Source organism: Procambarus clarkii, chromosome 17, assembly GCF_040958095.1.
Source record: "Procambarus clarkii isolate CNS0578487 chromosome 17, FALCON_Pclarkii_2.0, whole genome shotgun sequence".
NCBI lineage: Eukaryota > Metazoa > Arthropoda > Malacostraca > Decapoda > Cambaridae > Procambarus > Procambarus clarkii.
In genome coordinates, this window is record NC_091166.1 from 5,231,307 (window position 1) to 5,245,365 (window position 14,059).

Consider the following 14,059-nt stretch of genomic DNA (forward strand, 5'->3'; position numbering starts at 1 on the left):
CCGTTTTATGAGCTGTGGAAAAGAAGTTCCTGTAAAATAGTCTAATAGGGGGTATAGGTGTTGTGTTAGTTGTCTCTTCAGAGGTTGCATGGCTTTTCACTTTCCTTCTTATGATGTCTTCGATGAAACCATTGGAGAAGCCGTTATTGACTAGGACCTGCCTTACCCTACAGAGTTCTTCGTCGACTTGCTTCCATTCTGAGCTGTGGCTGAGAGCACGGTCGACGTATGCGTTAACAACACTCCTCTTGTACCTGTCAGGGCAGTCGCTGTTGGCATTTAGGCACATTCCTATGTTTGTTTCCTTTGTGTAGACTGCAGTGTGGAAACCTCCGCCCTTTTCCATGACTGTTACATCTAGAAAAGGCAGCTTCCCATCCTTTTCCGTCTCGTAAGTGAAACGCAGCACGGAACTCTGCTCAAATGCCTCCTTCAGCTCCTGCAGATGTCTGACATCAGGTACCTGTGTAAAAATGTCGTCAACATACCTGCAGTATATAGCCGGTTTCAAGTTCATGTCGACTAAGACTTTTTGCTCGATGGTACCCATGTAGAAGTTTGCAAACAGGACACCTAGGGGAGAACCCATAGCGACCCCATCTACTTGCTTATACATGTGCCCATCCGGGCTCAAGAAGGGTGCCTCTTTAGTACAAGCTTGGAGTAGTTTCCTCAGAATACTTTCTGGCATGTCAAGAGGAGTACAGGCTGGATCACGATACACTCTGTCGGCTATCATTCCGATTGTCTCGTCCACAGGTACGTTGGTAAACAGCGATTCTACGTCCAACGAGGCTCTTATCCCTGTGGCCCGTGCGCCCCGCAGTAAGTCCACAAATTCCTTTGGAGACTTCAGGCTGAAGGCGCAAGGAACATAAGGAGTCAGCAGGCCGTTGAGTCGCTTCGCCAATCTGTACGTGGGTGTGGGTATCTGGCTAATGATTGGCCGAAGTGGGTTTCCAGGCTTGTGCGTCTTGACATTTCCATACGCATATCCAGGTTTATATTCCCCAATGATCTTTGGCAGGTGGAGTCCGGATTTCTTGGCGTTCACAGTTTCGATCAGTTTGTTGACCTTTGCTTTTAATTCGGCTGTAGTGTCCTTCGTTACCCTTTGGAACTTAGTTTGGTCAGAGAGTATGATGTTCATTTTCGCCAGATATTCGTCTTTTTTAAGAATGACATATATTGGCGACTTGTCACCTCTCCTGACAACTATCTCCTTGTTCTCACGAAGGCTTTTAGCTGCCGCTCTAAGCTCGGGGGACAGTATGGTGCTTCTGTAGTTGCCTCGATTCTTTCCTCCTTCTGCAATAAGTTCTGCTTGTAAGGTATCTTTGGTAGTGACCTTCTTTGGTCATACTCTCTGACCAAACTAAGTTCCAAAGGGTAACGAAGGACACTACAGCCGAATTAAAAGCAAAGGTCAACAAACTGATCGAAACTGTGAACGCCAAGAAATCCGGACTCCACCTGCCAAAGATCATTGGGGAATATAAACCTGGATATGCGTATGGAAATGTCAAGACGCACAAGCCTGGAAACCCACTTCGGCCAATCATTAGCCAGATACCCACACCCACGTACAGATTGGCGAAGCGACTCAACGGCCTGCTGACTCCTTATGTTCCTTGCGCCTTCAGCCTGAAGTCTCCAAAGGAATTTGTGGACTTACTGCGGGGCGCACGGGCCACAGGGATAAGAGCCTCGTTGGACGTAGAATCGCTGTTTACCAACGTACCTGTGGACGAGACAATCGGAATGATAGCCGACAGAGTGTATCGTGATCCAGCCTGTACTCCTCTTGACATGCCAGAAAGTATTCTGAGGAAACTACTCCAAGCTTGTACTAAAGAGGCACCCTTCTTGAGCCCGGATGGGCACATGTATAAGCAAGTAGATGGGGTCGCTATGGGTTCTCCCCTAGGTGTCCTGTTTGCAAACTTCTACATGGGTACCATCGAGCAAAAAGTCTTAGTCGACATGAACTTGAAACCGGCCATATACTGCAGGTATGCTGACGACATTTTTACACAGGTACCTGATGTCAGACATCTGCAGGAGCTGAAGGAGGCATTTGAGCAGAGTTCCGTGCTGCGTTTCACTTACGAGACGGAAAAGGATGGGAAGCTGCCTTTTCTAGATGTAACAGTCATGGAAAAGGGCGGAGGTTTCCACACTGCAGTCTACACAAAGGAAACAAACATAGGAATGTGCCTAAATGCCAACAGCGACTGCCCTGACAGGTACAAGAGGAGTGTTGTTAACGCATACGTCGACCGTGCTCTCAGCCACAGCTCAGAATGGAAGCAAGTCGACGAAGAACTCTGTAGGGTAAGGCAGGTTCTAGTCAATAACGGCTTCTCCAATGGTTTCATCGAAGACATCATAAGAAGGAAAGTGAAAAGCCATGCAACCTCCGAAGAGACAACTAACACAACACCTATACCCCCTATTAGACTATTTTACAGGAACTTCTTTTCCACAGCTCATAAAACAGAGGAAAGGGTCCTGAAAGATATTGTTAATAGAAACGTTATCCCTACAGACAAAAATCAGAGGATACAACTGACGATTTACTATAAAACCAGAAAAACGGCCAGCCTACTCATGAGAAACTCTCCAGACACGAAACAGAACGCTTTAAAAGAGACTAACGTCGTCTATGCCTTCAAATGCCCACTTGGGGACTGTAAGCTCCAAAAAACCCAGTATATAGGCAAGACAACAACATCTCTTTCTAGGCGTTTAACGATGCATAAACAACAGGGCTCCATTAAGGAACATATAATCTCTTCCCATAACCAAACCATCGCCAGAGAAATCCTAGTAAACAACACAGAAATCATCGATAGATACAGCGATAGCAGGCGGCTCGACGTTTGCGAGGCACTACACATCAAGAAGTCAACACCAGCAATCAACAGCCAATTATTGCACAACTATATTCTACCCACCTCAAGACTCCGCTCCAATATAGAAGCATCAAGAAATATGGACCAATAGGCTTTCTACAAACACTTCTATTCAATATCCATTGTTTCGTGTTCTGTCTTGTGTTGATACTTTTAATACCCTATTAATATCCTCTAATGCCACATCATCCTTCCCACCTTACTCAAATGTAATGCCACATCACCCTTCCCACCTCACTCAAATGTAGATATAAAATCAGGGAAACGCAAGTTCTAATCAGTTGTGTATTTGTGAAGTCTTTGAAAATGTAATAAGTTTTACGAAACGCGCCCGTGTCGCGTCAGACTAGAAATAAAAATGAATTTTGGAGAAGTGATTTTTGATTTACCTCCAACAGTGAAGCATAATGTACGAAAGATTGAGAAAATTCGTGTTAGAATTATTAATCTTACTTTTTCGGTCATATTTAATAAAATATGTCTACAGGAAAGACTGCTACCAAAATATACTAATATATATATATATATATATATATATATATATATATATATACACATATATATATATATATATATATATATATATATATATATATATATATATATAAATATATATATATATATATATATATATATATATATATATATATATATATATATATATATATATATATATATATATATATATATATATATATATATATATATATATATATATATATTTATAAAGGGGTTACCACCTCTGGTGCAATTATAGTGAACCACAGCCTCAGAGAAGGGAACACAGAGCATTCTGGGAAAAACTTGCCATTTAACTCTGAATACGTAAGAGTGTTCACTACTCCTACCACCCCCCTTTTGTTATGGTGTACACTTTAAGAGGACAAAAAAAGTTTGCTTCCTTGAGGATGTAGATTTCCTCGAACTCCTCCGACGCCGGGCAGGAACCGAGGATGCAGCGAGCATTCCCTCTCTGGATCGCGACACTGAGGCACTGAAAGAGAAAACTTGCTGCTCTAGGGTCTCTTGTGGTGTCAATGAGCTTGGAACCAAAATCCTTAAGAAACCTTCTTGCACTTTCTCCCAATGGGTCTTGGGTCTCAGACCCTATTGGAACAAAGTTGTACCGATGATCTAATTGCCTGTACTTGGCTGACTTGTCTCTTTCTTTGCGTGTCGCCGCGGCTCCTGCTGTGCCGGCAGAGAGGTTGATGTATGTGGTTGCCAGGGTAGATACACAAGTATAGTCCCATGCCAACTGTCTGCCACCCTTCCACGGTCGCAGTGTGATTCCGTCTGGCCGGCCTGCAAAACTAACAGAGTCACGGTTCAGTAGGTTGCGGGGCTCTCTCTCTGCTGGACACTGAGCAGAGGCAAGGCTTCTTTTAATGATGTCATTGACTTCGTCGTGTCTAGTGTGCCAACTACCAGATTTTCCACAGTGCAGGCCATGCAATCCATATTCGTCAGCATCTGCCTCGCCGCAAATACACCTATGAGCAGTGTGGATAGGGGCAGCAAGACGGAGAACGACTGCAATACGGAGCTCCTGCGGATCAAGACGTGTGCCTGTCGCAGACATAGGGACTGCCAAAAGGAAGTCCCCTGCATGAGGAGCCTGCACAGCTGTGAGGCGTGCACGATCACTGGGGATTGTTGCTGCCTCCAGCAAAGCTGTGGCTTCTTTGTCTACAATGGGGCTGTTCCAGCTGGTTGTTTCTTGGCTTTCGGCATGGCTGGTCTGAGTGCTGGGTCTGCCATGGCACCCCATTTCGTGTCGCATTCCGTGTAGTGGGGGCTCCTGTATCCCCGCAACATCACTCAGGGTGTCAGGTAGAATTTCCTTAACTAGGTCATCTGATGCTGAGGAGGAAGACAGGAAGGCTGGGACAGCAATTTGGGTAGCAGTGCAGACACCCAAGCCACCGAGCCTAACAGGAAGAGTGGCTTGTTTCCACTGGCATTCGTTGAGGGAGAGGTTAACAACTTTTTCCAGCATGGTCTTCAGTAAGAGGTCATACTCTTCAAGCTTTCGGCTGTCGTAAGATGGGGCGCACCTCAGAAAGTAGGTTAGCCTCGGAAGGGATAGGCATTTGGTGAGGAGATAAAAAGCATCGTGGGCATCGATGTCACCTATTCTGTCTTCCATCCTTTCTAAGGTCCGCGATTTTCTTCTCAAGGATCTCCTCAATGGCGATAGGCCCGAGGGGGACTCCAAGGAGGGTGCTGTTCTCGGCCCTAATGACATGGGCTCCAGGCAAGGTAGACCTTATTCTAGCTACGATGTCTGGGTTGGAAGAGACTACTTCACACTTGTAAGGGTTCAGGACAAGACCCAGGCTTACTTCTTGCTCCCTTATTTTCCTGATATCTGCCAAGAGATGGTCTATGGTGCCAGCTATAGTGCCATCATCCAAAAACCAGATGTTGAACTCGCTGGACAAGGTTTCGGTGATTTCTTTTAAGACTAAGCAGAAAAGAAGGGGAGCAAGAGGATCACCTTGCTGAACACCTTCACATGATCTGATTTCACGTTCACCAAAGAGCAGTTTGGACTCACCACTGTAGCACGATAGTATGAACGGGTAGAGGGGCCGGAAATGGCGATGTACGGCACAAAGTAGTGCATCTCTTCTGACCATGTTGAAGGCATTCTTAAAGTCCAGTTTGAGCAGGGCCTTTTCATCAGAAATGTTGGTGATGTATGCTCATGCTGCATGGGCAGCCGCTTCGCAGCCTTGGGGATTCCAAGTCCTAGCTGGATTGGTTTCAGCAATTCAGCCGATTGCTGGCTGACTACCCTCATAGCATCCTTGGCAATCAGGCGTTGGAGAGTGTTGCCAACAGCGATTGGCCTGATTCCTTCGTCCTTCTTTTTGAGAGCACAGAGGGAGGCACCAAAAAAGAGAGGCCTGATGACCTCAGGTATCTCACCAGCCAGGCACATGTTGACGAACCTTGTGAGTTCCATAAGAAGATCTTGTGCAGCATCACCAACCGCAGGATTTAACATTTGCTTGATGTGTTGAGGTTTTAACCCTGTAAAGCCGCCTGCTGACCCAGGTGGAAAAGAAAGGGCTGCTTTGTAGACCTCAGATTCATCAACGATTAATGGGTCTGAAATAGTGTCGGCTGATGGCGGAACGATGTTGATGCCTTGAGGGGCTCTGGGTGGGTGTTTGCTTTGCAGGGCCCGTGCTGTGGCTGAGTTTAGAGGAGCAATTTTCTCGTCACTGGCGAGGACTCTAATAGCACTTGCGGTATTTCCCTCTTCAATTTTCTGGGTGATTTGTGCTCTGATTTTGTACGTTTCCGGTACGTTGTTGTTACCATTTCTGCGGTGGATGTGTTCCACCGGCTGACCCTCGCCGGTGGGGCGAGGGTCAGGTAGGTAGGCTCAGGTAGTGAAGTGCGGGGGGGGGGGGGGATGGGGTCGGATTGGGGGGGAGGCGTAGTATCGAGTGGGCTATACACATGACACACAATATACATTCATATATGTGTACACCAGGGCATGTATGACACTGAGAATATGGGGTTGGCACTTTGTTATATGTATGACACTGTGTCATATATATGTATGTATGTATTATTATATGTATGTATGTATTATTATATGTATGTATTATATGTATGTATATATATATACATATATATATATATATATATATATATGTCGTACCTAGTAGCCAGAACGCACTTCTCAGCCTACTATGCAAGGCCAAATTTGCCTATTAAGCCAAGTTTTCATGAATTATTTGTTTCTCGACTACCTAACCTACCTAACCTAACCTAACCTAACTTTTTCGGCTACCTAACCTAACCTAACCTATAAAGATAGGTTAGGTTAGGTTAGGTAGGGTTGGTTAGGTTCAGTCATATATCTACGTTAATTTTAACTCCAATAAAAAAAAATTGACCTCATTCATAATGAAATGGGTAGCTTCATCACTTCATAAGAAAAAACTTAGAAAAAATATATTAATTCAGGAAAACTTGGCTTATTAGGCAAATCGGGCCTTGAATAGTAGGCTGAAAAGTGAGTTCTGGCTACTAGGTACGACATATATATATATATATATATATATATATATATATATATATATATATATATATATATATATATATATATATATGTCGTACCTAGTAGCCAGAACATACTTCTCAGCCTACTATGCAAGGCCTGATTTGCCTAGTAAGCCAAGTTTTCATGAATTAAATATTTTTCGACTACCTAACCTACCTAACCTAACCTAACCTAACTTTTTCGGCTTCCTAACCTAACCTAACCTATAAAGATAGGTTAGGTTAGGTTAGGTAGGGTTGGTTAGGTTCGGTCCTATATCTACGTTAATTTTAACTACAATAAAAAAAAATTGACCTCATACATAATGAAATGGGTAGCTTTATCATTTCATAAGAAAAAAAATAGAGAAAATATATTAATTCAGGAAAACTTGGCTTATTAGGCAAATCGGGCCTTGCATAGTAGGCCGAGAAGTACGTTCTGGCTATTAGGTACGACATATATATATATATATATATATATATATATATATATATATATATATATATATATATATATATATATATATATATATATATGTCGTACCTAGCAGCAAGATCGCACTTCTCGGCCTACTATGCAAGGCCTGATTTGCCTAATAAGCCAAGTTTTCAAGAATTAATATATTTTCTCTAATTTTGTTCTTATGAAATGATAAAGCTACCCATTTCATTACGTATGAGGTCAATTTTTTTTATTTGAGTTAAAAAAAACGTAGATATATGACTGAACCTAACCAACCCTACCTAACCTAACCTAACCTATCTTTATAGGTTAGGTTAGGTTAGGTAGCCGAAAAAGTTAAGTTAGGTTTGGTTAGGTAGTCGAAAAACAATTAATTCATGAAAATTTGGCTTATTAGGCAAATCAGGCCATGCATAGTAGGCTGAGAAGTGCGTTCTGGCTACTAGGTACGACATATATATATATATATATATATATTATTAAATATGACCGAAAAAGTAAGATTAATAATTCTAACACGAATTTTCTCGATCTTTCGTACGTTTCTTTTCACTGTTGATGGTAATTCAAAGATCAATTCTCCAAAATTCATTTTTATTTCTAGTCTGACGCGACACTTGAGCGCGTTTCGTAAAACTTATTACATTTTCAAAGACTTTAGTTTACACACACACAACTATAACTGAATAGAGCTTAAAAATCTTCGATATTGTATACCTGCATTTGGGTGAAGTGACATGTTATAATAGTTTTGGATGAGGTGAAAATAAAATTTTAACACAAGACAGAACACGAAACAATGAAATACAAACAGGTATTAAAAGTAGGTAACTGCAGAAGGCCTAATTTTATTGGCCCATATTTCTTGATGCTACTATATTGGAGCGGAGTCTTGAAGTTGGTAGAATATAGTTGTGCATTAATTGGCTGTTGATTGCTGGTGTTGACTTCTTGATGTGTAGTGCCTCGCAGACGTCGAGCCGCCTGCTATCACTGTATCTATCGATGATTTCTGTGTTGCTTGCTAAGATTTCTTAGCAAACTAAGCAAACAACACAGAAATCAAACAAATAAAAATCTTAGCAAACAACACAGAAATATATATATATATATATATATATATATATATATATATATATATATTTATATATATATATATATATATATATATATATATATATATATATATATATATGTATATGTCGTACCTAGTAGCCAGAACTCACTTTTTGGCCTACTATTCAAGGCCCGATTTGCCTAATAAGCCAAGTTTTCCTGAATTAATATATTTTTTCTAATTTTTTTCTTATGAAATGATAAAGCTACCAATTTCATTATGTATGAGGTCAATTTTTTTTTATTGAAGTTAAAATTAACGCAGATATATGACCGAACCTAACCAACCCTACCTAACCTAACCTAACCTATCTTTATAGGTTAGGTTAGGTTAGGTAGCCGGAAAAGTTAGGTTAGGTTAGGTTAGGTAGGTTAGGTAGTCGAAAAAGCATTAATTCATGAAAACTTGGCTTATTAGGCAAATCGGGCCTTGCATAGTAGGCTAAGAAGTGTGTTCTGGCTACTAGGTACGACATATATATATATATATATATATATATATATATATATATATATATATATATATATATATATATATATGTATATATATATATGTCGTACCTAGTAGCCAGAATGCACTTCTCATCCTACTATGCAAGGCTCGATTTGCCTATTAAGCCAAGTTTTCGTGAATTAATATATTTTCTCAAATTTCTTACTTATGAAATGATAAAGCTACCCATTTCATTATGTATGAGGTCATTTTTTATTTATTTGAGTTAAAATTAACGTAGATATATGACCGAATCTAACCAACCCTACCTAACCTAACCTAACCTATCTTTATAGGTTAGGTTAGGTTAGGTAGCAGAAAAAGTTAGGTTAGGTTAGGTTAGGTAGTCGAAAAACAGTTAATTCATGAAAACTTGGCTTATTAAGCAAATTGGGCCTTGCATAGTAGGCTCAGAAGTGCGTTCTGGCTACTAGGTACGACATATATATATATATATATATATATATATATATATATATATATATATATATATATATATATATATATATATATATATATAACTGAAAACTCACACCCCAGAAGTGACTCGAACCCATACTCCCAGGAGCCACGCAACTGGTATGTACAAGACGCCTTAATCCACTTGACCATCACGACCGGACAAAATGAGGTGATAGCCGAGGCTATTTGAACCACCCCACCGCCGGCACTCGGATAGTAATCTTGGGCATAGCATTTTACCAAATCACCTCATTCTTTGGGGCACACGTGAGGAACACAAATGCGAACAAGCCTAATGGTCCCCAGGACAATATGCAACTGAAAACTCACACCCCAGAAGTGACTCGAACCCATACTCCCAGGAGCAACGCAACTGGTATGTACAAGACGCCTTAATCCACTTGACCATCACGACCGGACAAAATGAGGTGATAGCCGAGGCTATTTGAACCACCCCACCGCCGGCACTCAGATAGTAATCTTGGGCATAGCATTTTACCAAATCACCTCATTCTTTGGGGCACACGTGAGGAACACAAATGCGAACAAGCCTGAATGGTCCCCAGGACAATATGCAACTGAAAACTCACACCCCAGAAGTGACTCGAACCCATACTCCCAGGAGCCACGCAACTGGTATGTACAAGACGCCTTAATCCACTTGACCATCACGACCGGACAAAATGAGGTGATAGCCGTGGCTATTTGAACCACCCCACCGCCGGCACTTGGATAGTAATCTTGGGCATAGCATTTTACCAAATCACCTCATTCTTTGGGGCACACATGATGAACACAAATGCGAACAAGCCTGAATGGTCCCCAGGACAATATGCAACTGAAAACTCACACTCCAGAAGTGACTCGAACCCATACTCCCAGGAGCCACGCAACTGGTATGTACAAGACGCCTTAATCCACTTGACCATCACGACCGGACAAAATGAGGTGATAGCCGAGGCTATTTGAACCACCCCACCGCCGGCACTCGGATAGTAATCTTGGGCATAGCATTTTACCAAATCACCTCATTCTTTGGGGCACACGTGAGGAACACAAATGCGAACAAGCCTGAATGGTCCCCAGGACAATATGCCACTGAAAACTCACACCCCAGAAGTGACTCGAACCCATACTCCCAGGAGCAACGCAACTGGTATGTACAAAACGCCTTAATCCACTTGACCATCACGACCGCATATTGCATATTGTCCTGGGGACCATTCAGGTTTGTTCGCATTTGTGTTCCTCACGTGTACTCCAAAGAATGAGGTGATTTGGTAAAATGCTATGCCCAAGATTACTATCCGAGTGCCGGCGGTGGGGTGGTTCAAATAGCCTCGGCTATCACCTCATTATGTCCGGTCGTGATGGTCAAGTGGATTAAGGCGTCTTGTACATACCAGTTGCGTTGCTCCTGGGAGTATGGGTTCGAGTCACTTCTGGGGTGTGAGTTTTCAGTTGCATATTGTCCTGGGGACCATTCAGGCTTGTTCGCATTTGTGTTCCTCACGTGTGCCCCAAAGAATGAGGTGATTTGGTAAAATGCTATGCCCAAGATTACTATCCGAGTGCCGGCGGTGGGGTGGTTCAAATAGCCTCGGCTATCACCTCATTATGTCCGATCGTGATGGTCAAGTGGATTAAGGCGTCTTGTACATACCAGTTGCATTGCTCCTGGGAGTATGTGTTCGAGTCACTTCTGGGGTGTGAGTTTTCAGTTGCATATTGTCCTGGGGACTATTCAGGCTTGTTCGCATTTGTGTTCCTCACGTGTGCCCCAAAGAATGAGGTGATTTGGTAAAATGCTATGCCCAAGATTACTATCCGAGTGCCGGCAGTGGGGTGGTTCAAATAGCCTCGGCTATCACCTCATTATGTCCGGTCGTGATGGTCAAGTGGATTAAGGCGTCTTGTACATACCAGTTGCGTTGCTCCTGGGAGTATGGGTTCGAGTCACTTCTGGGGTGTCAGTTTTCAGTTGCATATTGTCCTGGGGACCATTCAGGCTTGTTCGCATTTGTGTTCCTCACGTGTGCCCCAAAGAATGAGGTGATTTGGTAAAATGCTATGCCCAAGATTACTATCCGAGTGCCGGCGGTGGGGTGGTTCAAATAGCCTCGGCTATCACCTCATTATGTCCGGTCGTGATGGTCAAGTGGATTAAGGCGTCTTGTACATACCAGTTGCGTTGCTCCTGGGAGTATGGGTTCGAGTCACTTCTGGGGTGTGAGTTTTCAGTTGCATATTGTCCTGGGGACCATTCAGGCTTGTTCGCATTTGTGTTCCTCACGTGTGCCCCAAAGAATGAGGTGATTTGGTAAAATGCTATGCCCAAGATTACTATCCGAGTGCCGGCGGTGGGGTGGTTCAAATAGCCTCGGCTATCACCTCATTATGTCCGGTCGTGATGGTCAAGTGGATTAAGGCGTCTTGTACATACCAGTTGCGTTGCTCCTGGGAGTATGGGTTCAAGTCACTTCTGGGGTGTGAGTTTTCAGTTGCATATTGTCCTGGGGACCATTCAGGCTTGTTCGCATTTGTGTTCCTCACGTGTGCCCCAAAGAATGAGGTGATTTGGTAAAATGCTATGCCCAAGATTACTATCCGAGTGCCGGCGGTGGGGTGGTTCAAATAGCCTCGGCTATCACCTCATTATGTCCGGTCGTGATGGTCAAGTGGGTTAAGGCGTCTTGTACATACCAGTTGCATTGCTCCTGGGAGTATGTGTTCGAGTCAATTCTGGGGTGTGAGTTTTCAGTTGCATATTGTCCTGGGGACCATTCAGGCTTGTTCGCATTTGTGTTCCTCACGTGTGCCCCAAAGAATGAGGTGATTTGGTGAAATGCTATGCCCAAGATTACTATCCGAGTGCCGGCGGTGGGGTGGTTCAAATAGCCTCGGCTATCACCTCATTATGTCCGGTCGTGATGGTCAAGTGGATTAAGGCGTCTTGTACATACCAGTTGCGTTGCTCCTGGGAGTATGGGTTCGAGTCACTTCTGGGGTGTGAGTTTTCAGTTATATATATATATATATATATATATATATATATATATATATATATATATATATATATATATATATATATATATGTCGTACCTAGTAGCCAGAACGCACTTCTCAGCCTACTATGCAAGTCCCGATTTGCCTAATAAGCCTAGTTTTCCTAAATTAATATATTTTCCCTGTTTTTTTTCTAATGAAATGATAAAGCTATGCATTTCATTATGTTTGAGGTCAATTTTTTTTTATTGGAGTTAAAATTAACGTAGTTATATGACCGAACCTAACCAACCCTACCTAGCCTAACCTAACCTATCTTTATAGGTTAGGTTAGGTTAGGTAGCCAAAAAAGTTAGGTTAGGTTAGGTTAGGTAGGTTAGGGAGTCGAAAAACAATTAATTCACGAAAACCTGGCTTATTAGGCAAATCGGGCCTTGCATAGTAGGCTGAGAAGTGCGTTCTGGCTACTAGTACGACACATATATATATATATATATATATATATATATATATATATATATATATATATATATATATATATATATATATATACTGAAGACCATGCTGGAAAAAGTTGTTAACCTCTCTCTCAACGAATGCCAGTGGAAACAAGCCACTCTTCCTGTCAGGCTCGGTGGCTTGGGTGTCCGCACCGCCACCCAAATTGCAGTCCCAGCCTTCCTGTCTTCCTCCTCAGCATCAGATGACCTGGTTAAGGAAATTCTACCTGACACCCTGAGTGATGTAGCGGGGATACAGGACCCCCACTACACGGAATGTGACACGAAATGGGGTGCCATGACAGACCCAGCACTCAGACCAGCCATGCCGAAAGCCAAGAAACAATCCAGTTGGGACAGCCCCATTGTAGACAAAGAAGCCACAGCTTTGCTGGAGGCAGCAACAACCCCCAGTGATCGTGCACGCCTCACAGCTGTGCAGGCTCCCCATGCAGGGGACTTCCTTCTGGCAGTCCCTATGTCTGCGACAGGCACACGTCTTGATCCGCAGGAGCTCCGTATTGCAGTCGCTCTCCGCCTTGCTGCCCCTATCCACACTGTTCACAGGTGTATTTGCGGCGAGGCAGATGCTGACGAATATGGATTGCATGGCCTGCACTGTGGAAAATCGGGTGGTTGGCACACTAGACACGACGAAGTCAACGACATCATTAAAAGAAGCCTTGCCTCTGCTCAGTGTCCAGCGGAGAGAGAGCCCCGCAACCTACTGAACCGTGACTCTGTTAGCTTTGCCGGCCGACCAGACGGAATCACACTGCGTCCGTGGAAGGGTGGCAGGCAGTTAGCATGGGACTATACTTGCGTATCCACCCTGGCAACGACATACATCACCCTCTCTGCCGGCACGGCAGGAGCCGCAGCGACACACAGAGAAAAACAAAAGTCAGTCAAGTACAGGCAATTAGATCAAAGGTACAATTTCGTTCCAATAGGGTCTGAGACCCTAGGCCCATGGGGTGAGAGTGCAAGAAGGTTTCTTAAGGATCTTGGTTCCAAGCTCATTGACACCACAAGA